General features: G+C 41.5%; 1 pseudogene; it reads right to left on the bottom strand.

Moving 5' to 3' along the window:
• Positions 1-8056: 8056 nt before the first annotated feature.
• LOC127621890 (thyroxine 5-deiodinase-like) lies at positions 8057-9362 on the bottom strand (annotated as a pseudogene).
• Positions 9363-11099: the final 1737 nt, after the last annotated feature.

Genomic DNA, 11099 nt, shown 5'->3' with positions numbered 1-11099 from the left:
TAATGTGGATTTCTTTGCACAAAAAAAAAAAAAAAAAAAAAAAACAATTAAGTAATTTGACTCGTTCCTCTTTTTTTTTTAAAAAAAAGCACAAATGTGTGTTCCAGTGGGACACTTACAATGCAAGTCAGTGGGGGCAATTTTGGAGGGTTTAAAGTCAGAAATGTGACGCTTATAATTTAATAAAAGCACTTGCATTAATTCTTCTGTTTACACTTGCGTATTATTTGAGCTGTTAAGTGTAGCGTTTAAAGTTGTCATTTAAGTGTCACGTTGTCATGGCAACAAAGTTGTAAAGTCGTATATAACTAGATCACACTTCAATCATGTTAACACAAATATTATTTACATCTTGTGGCGATACACTGAAAAAAACGTCTTAAAAAAAGAAAATATTTTCTAGATTTGTTTCTAAGTGAATCTCATGACATAATATTAATACAACATAAATTCAACACTGTAAATACAATCAATTTGACATACAAAATGATATATACTATATGTTACTTAAATAAACGAAGTAAAATATGAATTAAAATGTTCTTCGTATATTTCACGTCTTGAACTGTCGTTATAAACGAATGTTTGTCGTGTACACCATGACATAAGCCTTCATCAGGGAAGCATAATGCATGAACATGAAGTGCAGAAAACAAGAAGTGTCCGAACGTAACACAATTAATAGTACTAATGCTGTACATAAACGTGCAAACAGTGAAACCGTGCAAGCTCATTAATTATTCCAACATGGTGCATGCTGGGAACAGCAGCTTTGAAAAGTTGAGTAAAACTGACTTATTTTATTTACTAGTGAAACGTACTCAAATGAGCAATCGGACATGATTTTCGACTTCAGGACTGATGCGTGATGATGCATTGTAAAGATAACGAACAATAAATAATATTTACTTCTTTGTTTCAATTGAGTACAAATGTACACTTAATATTTTCAAGTTCAGGCTTAAACTAACTTCAGTGTATAAGTATGCAGAGATTAAAGGGCTGCTCGGCCAGCTGATGAAGAAGAGCGCTGGATACGTTAACGGAACGGCGAGGATAGCCGCCACGTGGCCTCTTATCGAGAGAGAGAGAGAGAGAGAGAGACACTCGTTCAAAGCCCTCTTCATGCACTCTCACGTATTTCCATCATTCCCCTAAAACCGGCCTCGTTCCTGTCGTGTTGGTGTCCGTTCACCGTCAGACTAAACATTCTCGTGAGTGTCCGCTGAAGACCTTCATCACTCAAACTCTACCAGACACTACACGAGTGTCGTGCTGTTTGATAAGGACAAGACAGTAATTGAAGTCTTTTCAGTGTTTACAATACCGGTGAGCTGAAATGCCACCTCATAAGTGACTGATTCATAACACTGTATAAGTAACAACCCTGTGGCTTGTGCATCATACAGATAAAATCACCACATTCCTTTAAAAGTGCATTATCTAATGTTTACACACTAGAACAACGTTTTCCTCCACAGAAAATACTCTCATTTGAAAATAATATTTGTCATAGTTGCAACTACATTGACCTTTGGAGATAAATAATGGAAATTCACAATATACAGATGTGAACTGTAGGGGGCGCTCTAACACATTTTACCCCTCACAGATGTGAACTGTAGGGGGCGCTCTAACACATTATACCCCTCACAGATGTGAACTGTAGGGGGCGCTCTAACACATTATACCCCTCACAGATGTGAACTGTAGGGGGCTCTAACACATTTTACCCCTCACAGATGTGAACTGTAGGGGGCTCTAACACATTTTACCCCTCACAGATGTGAACTGTAGGGGGCTCTAACACATTATACCCCTCACAGATGTGAACTGTAGGGGGCTCTAACACATTATACCCCTCACAGATGTGAACTGTAGGGGGCTCTAACGCATTATACCCCTCACAGATGTGAACTGTAGGGGCTCTAACGCATTTTACCCCTCACAGATGTGAACTGTAGGGGCTCTAACGCATTTTACCCCTCACAGATGTGAACTGTAGGGGGCTCTAACACATTTTACCCCTCACAGATGTGAACTGTAGGGGGCTCTAACACATTTTACCCCTCACAGATGTGAACTGTAGGGGGCTCTAACACATTTTACCCCTCACAGATGTGAACTGTAGGGGCGCTCTAACACATTTTACCCCTCACAGATGTGAACTGTAGAGGGCTCTAACACATTTTACCCCTCACAGATGTGAACTGTAGGGAGCTCTAACACATTTACCCCTCACAGATGTGAACTGTAGGGAGCTCTAACACATTTTACCCCTCACAGATGTGAACTGTGAGGGCTCTAACACATTATACCCCTCACAGATGTGAACTGTAGGGGGCTCTAACACATTATACCCCTCACAGATGTGAACTGTAGGTGCGCTCTAACACATTTTACCCCTCACAGATGTGAACTGTAGGGGCTCTAACACATTATACCCCTCACAGATGTGAACTGTAGGGGCGCTCTAACACATTATACCCCTCACAGATGTGAACTGTAGGGGGCTCTAACACATTATACCCCTCACAGATGTGAACTGTAGGGGCGCTCTAACACATTATACCCCTCACAGATGTGAAATGTAGGTGGCGCTCTAACACATTTTACCCCTCACAGATGTGAACTGTAGGGGGCGCTCTAACACATTATACCCCTCACAGATGTGAAATGTAGGTGGCGCTCTAACACATTATACCCCTCACAGATGTGAACTGTAGGGGGCGCTCTAACACATTATACCCCTCACAGATGTGAACTGTAGGGGGCGCTCTAACACATTTTACCCCTCACAGATGTGAACTGTAGGGGGCGCTCTAACACATTATACCCCTCACAGATGAGCTCGTCCATAGACATTCAGTCTAATGATCAGTTCAAGCAACACCCTCATTATTTCATTGAATATCTCGGCCTCTGAGTGGACTACAAGCTTAATCTAGGGGTCATTAGAAAGCTGAGATCCTCCCCTTTGCGATGTTGTATAACATTGTATATTAATAACATATTAGTATTCAATAACATATATTCTGATTATTTGTTTATCATGCTTTTCCTGCGGGTTTGCGTATTTTGTTCTGGACAACTGAGAAATAGCATTGGATTATTCACACAAGCAAACTCACAGACAAGTAAACAAATTGCAATTTTTTTTTAGATAATTTCCTAAGGTAAAAGCAGATATAATGTTTTTTAGCTATTTGGGGCTTACAGCAGCAGTTATCGTTGCATAAAAGAGACGTTTGTATTTGATGTCTTACAGAAATCATATTTCACTTTGTGACTCTTTTGATAATCTTTTAAACTGTGGTATTAGTGCAACAGAATAATCTATAGAGTCACATTCCTGAGAATGAGAGCTTTAATTTGATATATGACATGTCTAAGATCTATTTTAAAAACTTTTATATGTTCATATTCATATTTCTACTACATAACCACTAGGGGGCGCTTATTTGCGACGCGGATGTTTTAAGGCATTATTTTGTTATTTTAAGTAACATAAATGCAGAAGCGATGTCATCTCTGAAAAGTTCAGATTTTAAGCTTTCATACGATACCTCACATGCCTGACTAATGTATACGGGGACTTGAGCATTTAAGCGTAAACTATTTTCGCGATATAGCGCCCCCCTTTGGACCTGCCGGTAAAGTTTAAAGGAATATTCCGGGTTCAATACCAGTTAAGTTTAATCAACAGCATTTGTGACGATGTTGATTACCACAAAACTAATTTCGACTCGTCCCTCCTTTTCTCTAAATGCGTGTTCCAGTGAGACACTTACAATGGAAGTCAATGGGGCCGATTTTTAGAGCGTTTAAAGGCAGAAATATCACGTTTATAATTTTATAAAAGCAATTACATTAATTATTCTGTTTAAACTTGTGTATTATTTGAGTTCTTTAAATCCTAATTTTTATGGTCATTTTAGGGTTTACGGTGTTGCGTCAAGATGACATGACGAAGTTGTAAAATTGTCTATGTGGTTAGTAAGTGATTTTATGACCGTAAAGTCACGTTAAAACACATATTGTTTACATCTTGTGTCTATACTTTTGAAACCGTGAGTATTTGAATGTTTACGTATTGACCCATAAACACTTCCATTGTAATTGTTTTTTTTTTTAAGTCTCTTTAATATATATATATATATAAATTTAAATATATTTTTTAATGTTATTAGACAATTTTATTATTTTTTTTTTTTTTTACCCCAAAGACATTTTAAGAATCTTATCTTTTTTGAAGATTAATTGTTTTAGTATTATTTATTTGAGCTATTTTCATATAGTTGCTTGATTGATTGATTGAGTTCACCTTGTTCTTGACGTGTAAATAGCCTTTGATGCTAATATATAATTGAGCAATAAATACAAATACATCCCATAATAAAATCCCATGCTAATTTCTGAGTGGACGAGCCGTGTTCAGTGTTAATGTAAAATGCACGAGACAGCACATTAACTATGTATACCATAGTTAGTAGCGTTTTTTGCTTCATATCTACTGAACGCCCTTACCCATGGTAAAATCACTGTATTCACAGACATCGAGTGGCTTAAGTGCTGCAAACACGACGTTCAGATGTTTGTGTGTAGTGAAATGTGACTGTTGTGCTCTTGAGCGCAATCAAACACCATTACAGCTTCAGCTTTCTATATATCTTCTATATAATATACTAACATCTTAGTACATTACTGTTAAAAGTACTTCTACATTTTCTAAAGAAGAAGTGAGTGCTGTTTGCCCTAGTGAGAAGAGTCCTCACCCACAAATCTGTGTTATCCTACATTCTGACCTTTGACACAGGGTAATAAGCACTGTGTGATTATTTGATTCATTTTCCACTTGTTTAGCGATACTGGTTTGTGTGAACAATGCCTCATACTCATGCAGATTTAGGATATGTATATGTGTGTGTATGGTAATTTGTTGGGCTATAAAACATGACGATAAATACTATTTGAGTACAGCCACCTTCAGTTACTGGTATGGCTGTCAGTGCAGAAAGCAAATCTGCTCAGCATGTTTGGGGTTTTAGTATATTACTCGAACAAAATTTCTTTTCTTTTATTTCAAAAATTACATTCCTATAAAGTAGTCAGATATAAATAATGATGTGAGTCATTAATATGGTTTCTTCGGTCATAATTCTTTATGACAATACTTTTAAGCTCTGTTTGGTTCTGACGTTGCTATATAACAGTCCACTCTGTATCATCTTAAACAGACATCTCCAGCTCAAGTACTGGTTTGATAGCGGTCCATTGAAGAAATCAATCATCGTCATATTTTGGTAATCCATTGTTTGAAGTTCCGTCGGCCATTTCACTTCTTTTGGAACAATCCACGAATCAATAATCATGATGAAGATGTCCATCATTCATCATTCATTTTGATTGAATTGATCATTATCGTTGACTTTATCATCATTTTTCTCGAATGATGATTCGTAGGAAATCTTTTCCATGTTCTTTTTCCAAGTTATTTTCTCATCAAAGAATATCTTATCATTCGGTTTCCATTTGAGCATTTTATTCTCTTATTTTGAGCCTAGCATAGTTCAATCCCAAGGAATATCGTATTTTCCAAATGTTACATTTTACATTTTCAGGTTAACCAAAATGGCAAGATTGATTTGCCATAACTAGTACTTAGAAAATCAGTGATGACGCAAGTCTCAAATCGCATATTTATTTAAACTCCCATTCGTATACTGAAACTTGAACATTAAACCATTCCCTATCGTTTAGATTGAAATGGATGGAACTGGGTTTCAAGCATATTGTCAGAATCCTTCCTCTTCATACGAAGTATAAACACCGAGAAGTGACACAGCTAGTCTCTTATTTCGTTAGCATTTTACTCCGGGCCCACAGTGAAACCTCTGATTGAATACCTGAGCCTTAGGTAGAATCAATAAACAAAGTTTGGAACCGAGAACAGAATATAAAGAATCATAAAATCTCTTCTAAAGAATAACACAGAAAAAAACAAAGTGCTTGGTGACACGACGTTACAATGGTCAGCAGGTGTTCAAGTCAACTGGTTACGAGGCGTCAAACCGTCATACCATGTCGACCATTCGTTAATGATCGTTGCTCACTTTGAAAAACAGTTCGTACATTCCTCGGTATCAGTTTTATTCATCATCATCGTTCTCTTTTGACACTATCACTATTTATCATTCTTCATCAAAAAAATCCTGTTTCCGGCTGGGGTGGGGCGGGGCGTTCGTACATTTTGAAATACGAGAATGTAGTACCGTTGATGACTTCCGGTGGAATAAATATATTTTAACCGTGGTATTATAAACGGTATTCATCATGATACATATTCGATGGATTCGCATTACCGAATTCGTAAATGTAGCATCTTGAAGAATTGTTAGAAATCATAGTACCAATCGAATGCTGTTTTTGCATTCATCAAAGCCATTTCATTGTTTTACATCGATTCAAGAGGTCATTCCTCTCATGGTATCATCATAATGGTGATGATAATCATTTTCATTTTCAATGGAATATGATGACCATTTGGGGGCGTTCTATTTGAAAGGTACCTCGTACCACTTATTTGCAAGCCTTTGTCAAATGCAACGTATTTTATATCCGTACTCGATAAATGCATCGATGGTTTCTGGACCGTCTTTGAAAAAACCGGTCACCGTCGCTCAGGAGCACGATGACGCCTCCACCGACACATGCACGCACACGCACACACCGCACGCACAACGCCATTCACACACGGAGGATCAAATGAGTCGTCGAATGGGTTTGTTCGAATATGTCCATTTCTTTGTCTTCCAGTAGTGGTTGGATTTTAAAGCAAATCTTCAAGGATGTAAAGCTATAGTAGCAGCTCGTCAAATTGCCTGTTTAACCTAAACATCAAATCGAATCTTTGTTGACAAAACCAATCGTCATTGAAACCGTGGTCTATAGCGAAGACACTGTTGCGGGCGGCATGAACCAAACCAAGGCTCCCTACGGTTCATCAAGATTTTCGATTTTCTCTCAAAGAAGACCGGAAGAACCACTTTAGCCCACCAAGAACTTTCTGGGGGCGGGTTCAGGTCTTTGGCATCTTCACTTGCGGGCTGAGCCAAAGCCAGACGTACTCAAGGCTAAATGATGTGAGAGACTTTTTTGATCTAATGACCTTCATAACGCTCAGAACACAGGTGATCGATGAACCCAGAGTGTGACCCTAAACAATCATTGATTTCAACAGATGTGGGATATTTCCGTTTATACTCTGGTCAGCCAAGCTATATTGCCTCCGTCGAAAAGTTGATACCCTCCGCCTCAGTCGTTTGGCCATCCGGAACATCCGTCCGAATGTGGATGGTGACTCAAATTTGGACCTCGGCTGCCGCTGGTCATGCTGGGCAACGCCGCGTATTTTTGATGTGGCATGTGTATATCATCTCTATCTCAACCTTTCGTGGGGATTGATGCTGGAGCCACGCCGTCGCGGTCGTTTCCAGTATACTGAAACCGGTAATTGGATCCGCTGCGAGCAGCGGTAACAAAGGTATCCGCCAGTTTGGGCATTCGGTAGATATAACAGCCAGAGTATGTTTCGCCAAATGTTTGGTGATATAAGAGTTTATTGAACGTTAGTGAAGACGGTGGCCGGTTTTGAAACCCGTAATGGTTACACTTTCAGAGCATTTTGGTGGCGTGCGGACATCCATCAAGCACGGCCTGGCAGCCAGAACTGATCAATGCGTATGTCGGTTACTCGCCAGCCATTCATAATAGGACTCAAAGCTTGATCAAACCGATCTTTAAAGCCATCGCCATTCAAGTATGTATCGCGGTGAGACCGGTCAGTTAACTAGATATTTGGTTCGTTTTCAATTTAACCCGCAAGTAGCGCTCAATGTTGATATCGTGGTGACTTGATCAGTGGTGAGGCATATGCCCTCATACCGTCTCACCGTTCAGTACCATCCGCCTCGAGGTGAACTCTGCGGTTCGCGCCTCAGTCAATGTTTCAGCGCTCCGAAACGCAGAGCAGCTTATATGCAGGTGTGATCCCCAGTTTTGAAACGCAGCCAATGACTCCATCATAAGGACACAAGAGTGATCTGGAGGGGAAAAAACATCCACGTCTTAAACGTGAACCACGACCGCGGCTGAATCCTCAAGATCGTTCCGGTAGCGCTCAAGCCAGTCTCTGAGCTCCGAGATCCGGTAGCCCTCCGGACCCCTGCCGCCCTGATACACCACCTTCTGGTCCTTCACGATGTAGAGGCGCTCGAAGTAGGCGCCGTACGCCGAGTTGGACGAGTTGTCCATGGTGTCCACGACCACCGCGCTCCCGGGCACCTCCCGGTGCATGAGCTGCGCGGCGTGGATCCGGTCCTCTAGGCAGCGGTGCCGGGGAATCTGGTAGGGCGCGTCGGAGCTCACCCAGCCGTCCGACGGATGCGCCTCCTCGATGTACACCAGCAGCGAGTCCGCGATGTCCGCGTACTGCCGCACGACGCGCTGGTACGCCGACAGGCGCGTCATGAACGGCGGTCAGGAGCAGCTGCCGAAGTTCAGGATGAGGGGTCTCCGGCCGCGGGCGTAGTCCAGGATCCGCAGTGCCCGCTCGCCGCCGTCAACCAGCGGGACCACCTCGGTGTTGGGCGCCGCGCCACCCAGATGCGCCGCCTTGAAGAAGTCCAGCTTCTGTCCGTACCACACGGCGCGCAGCGACTCTACCGTGAACATCTTGTTGGAGTCGGACACGCACAGCACCGGGTCGTCGGGGCTACCACTGCCGCCCTCGTTCTCGCGCATCTTCATCATCACCTTCCTGCGGATGTACAGGAAGTCCAGGAGCCACAGCATCACGGCGGCCAGCAGCAATCGGGGGAGCAGCATCAGGCACACGGCGGCGTTTTTCAGCGCCCGCGCCGTTTGGACACCTGCGGAGCCTTGCAGCATCTCCGCGCCCCCCATCAGGACCGGTATAGATTGCGAGTGCGCGGTTGTGTACGTACAGTCTCTCGCGCTCCGGCTCCGAGTGCCGCTTTTTATAGGACTAGTAAGGATTTGAATGGGGAACAACACGCCTCCGCGTCCGCGCCGCCTCCTCACATGGAGGGGATTACCTCCTGTCAACTCTGGAGGAAAGAGAGAGAGAGAGAGAGAGAGAGAGAGAGAGAGAGAGAGAGACGATCTGATGCAACATGCTGCTTGTTTGACAGCTTTACAGTTGAATGCACGGGTGCTTTTAACGCATCGTGCCAACGGGAAGTGCGCGGAGAAATGGCATGAGGCACATGAGTGTTATTCAACGCGCGGAGGAGCCCGAGTGACGCTTAAAGACAAAGATGTAAGATCAAAACATGCACATGACTATTTGCACGCTGATACATGTTTCTAATATGTCCTCAACTGTATCTGCACACCTGTACATGTGAAACAACCATTGCACATTCTCTTAATTGTTTTAATCTATTTGATTAATTAACGCATTTAGTGCTTTCACGCATTGTGCCAAGAAATGCATAATAAAGGAATCACACGTATGCATGGTTTATAAGTACCATACTTGTTCATATATGCAACATATTTCAGAATAGTAAATATTAGCATTATATTGGCCACGCTGCTGTCTATAGATATTGTTATTGTCAATCACTAAACACAACACAGTCGCTGCTGTACTTGCTCTATGCCTATGGGACATCCCAAGACTCTGTAAACAGCAAATATTAAATGTCAGAGGAGTCGCCTGCACTTTTTTTTTTTTTTTTTTAGCCAATCAGAAACACTTTCTGCCTGTCCATCATTTTAAACAGTTTTGCTGACATGACTGGAGGTCATGCGGTTCTTAAAATACAAGCTCAATCGACAGCATTTGAGGCGTACTGCTTGTTAAAAAAAGAGCACAAATGTGTGTTCCAGTGAGACATTTACAATGGAAGTCAATGGGGGTCAATCTGTAAAAGTTAAAACACGTAAACAACATGTGTTAACACGATTAACAGTGTGATTAAATGAGGGATTTACTGACATCATGGCATCACCAGATAACAGCGTTGTCATGACAACGAGGTTGTAATATTGGATATCATTTCACTATGACATCATAAAAGGTTATTAAGCAACACTAAAATCACGCTTGCGCTCTAATGGTTATACCTTTTGAAACCGTGAGTGTTTTAGCGTTTACATATTAAACCCCATTGACTTCTATTGGAAGTGCCTTTTTAGCGTTTACTTTGCTCGTGTGCACTCAACACTTTAATTTTTTTTATTTGAGCCAATCAGCAGCCAATCCAAACCTGTGTGACCTTCTTACTTCAACGAAACCCGTCAGTCACCATTCACTTTCAATGCACGGAAAAATATGCCATGAAAGTGAATGGTGACTGAGATTAACATTCTGCTAAACATCTCCTTATGTGTTCCACAGAAGGAAGAAAGTTGGGTTTGGAACAACACGAGGGTGAGCAAATGATGACAATTTTTTATGAATCCTCAAACAACCTGGTCACTGGTTAAACATCACGAACTTATCGCAATTTATAGGTTACTTGAAAAACACATGACTGCTTTTGAATGTCTGTCACAGGAATATTTGTCCTATCTTGATTGTGAGGGCTACGTGTTATAAAAGCTCCAATGTGTATCGGCCCAAACAGGCCTTCATCAGGGTGTCACAAAATGAAAGAAACAGGAAGTGACTTAATGGTCTTCTGATAGTGCTCTACACATACTGGCCACTAGTGGCCGAAAGTTGTATGACACCAACATCGACCTTCAAGCAGAACAGAAATGAAGCAATACACGACATAAACGAATATATGAACAGTCAGATAAAACAAAATGACATCATCTCTGTGACGACCCAACAGACGATCTTCTCTCTGAATTTGGGCTGATACGTGTTGGTGCTCTCAGAAATAAAGTCTTTTTAACTAAAACCTCACAAGAGTGCCTCGATGTGGATTTTAGTTTTTCAGTAAATATTCGGTTTGCTCTTTTAATCTACAGTACTTGTAACGTATACAGTCAGAAGAGACCAACAGATGTGCCGAAGATAACTCTCACCCTCAGTGAACCACATTTATTATTTGGTGCTGTTG

Source organism: Xyrauchen texanus, chromosome 28, assembly GCF_025860055.1.
Source record: "Xyrauchen texanus isolate HMW12.3.18 chromosome 28, RBS_HiC_50CHRs, whole genome shotgun sequence".
NCBI classification, from domain to species: domain Eukaryota; kingdom Metazoa; phylum Chordata; class Actinopteri; order Cypriniformes; family Catostomidae; genus Xyrauchen; species Xyrauchen texanus.
The sequence above is the reverse complement of the archived record's forward strand: the minus strand, read 5'-3'. Positions and strand labels throughout refer to the sequence as shown.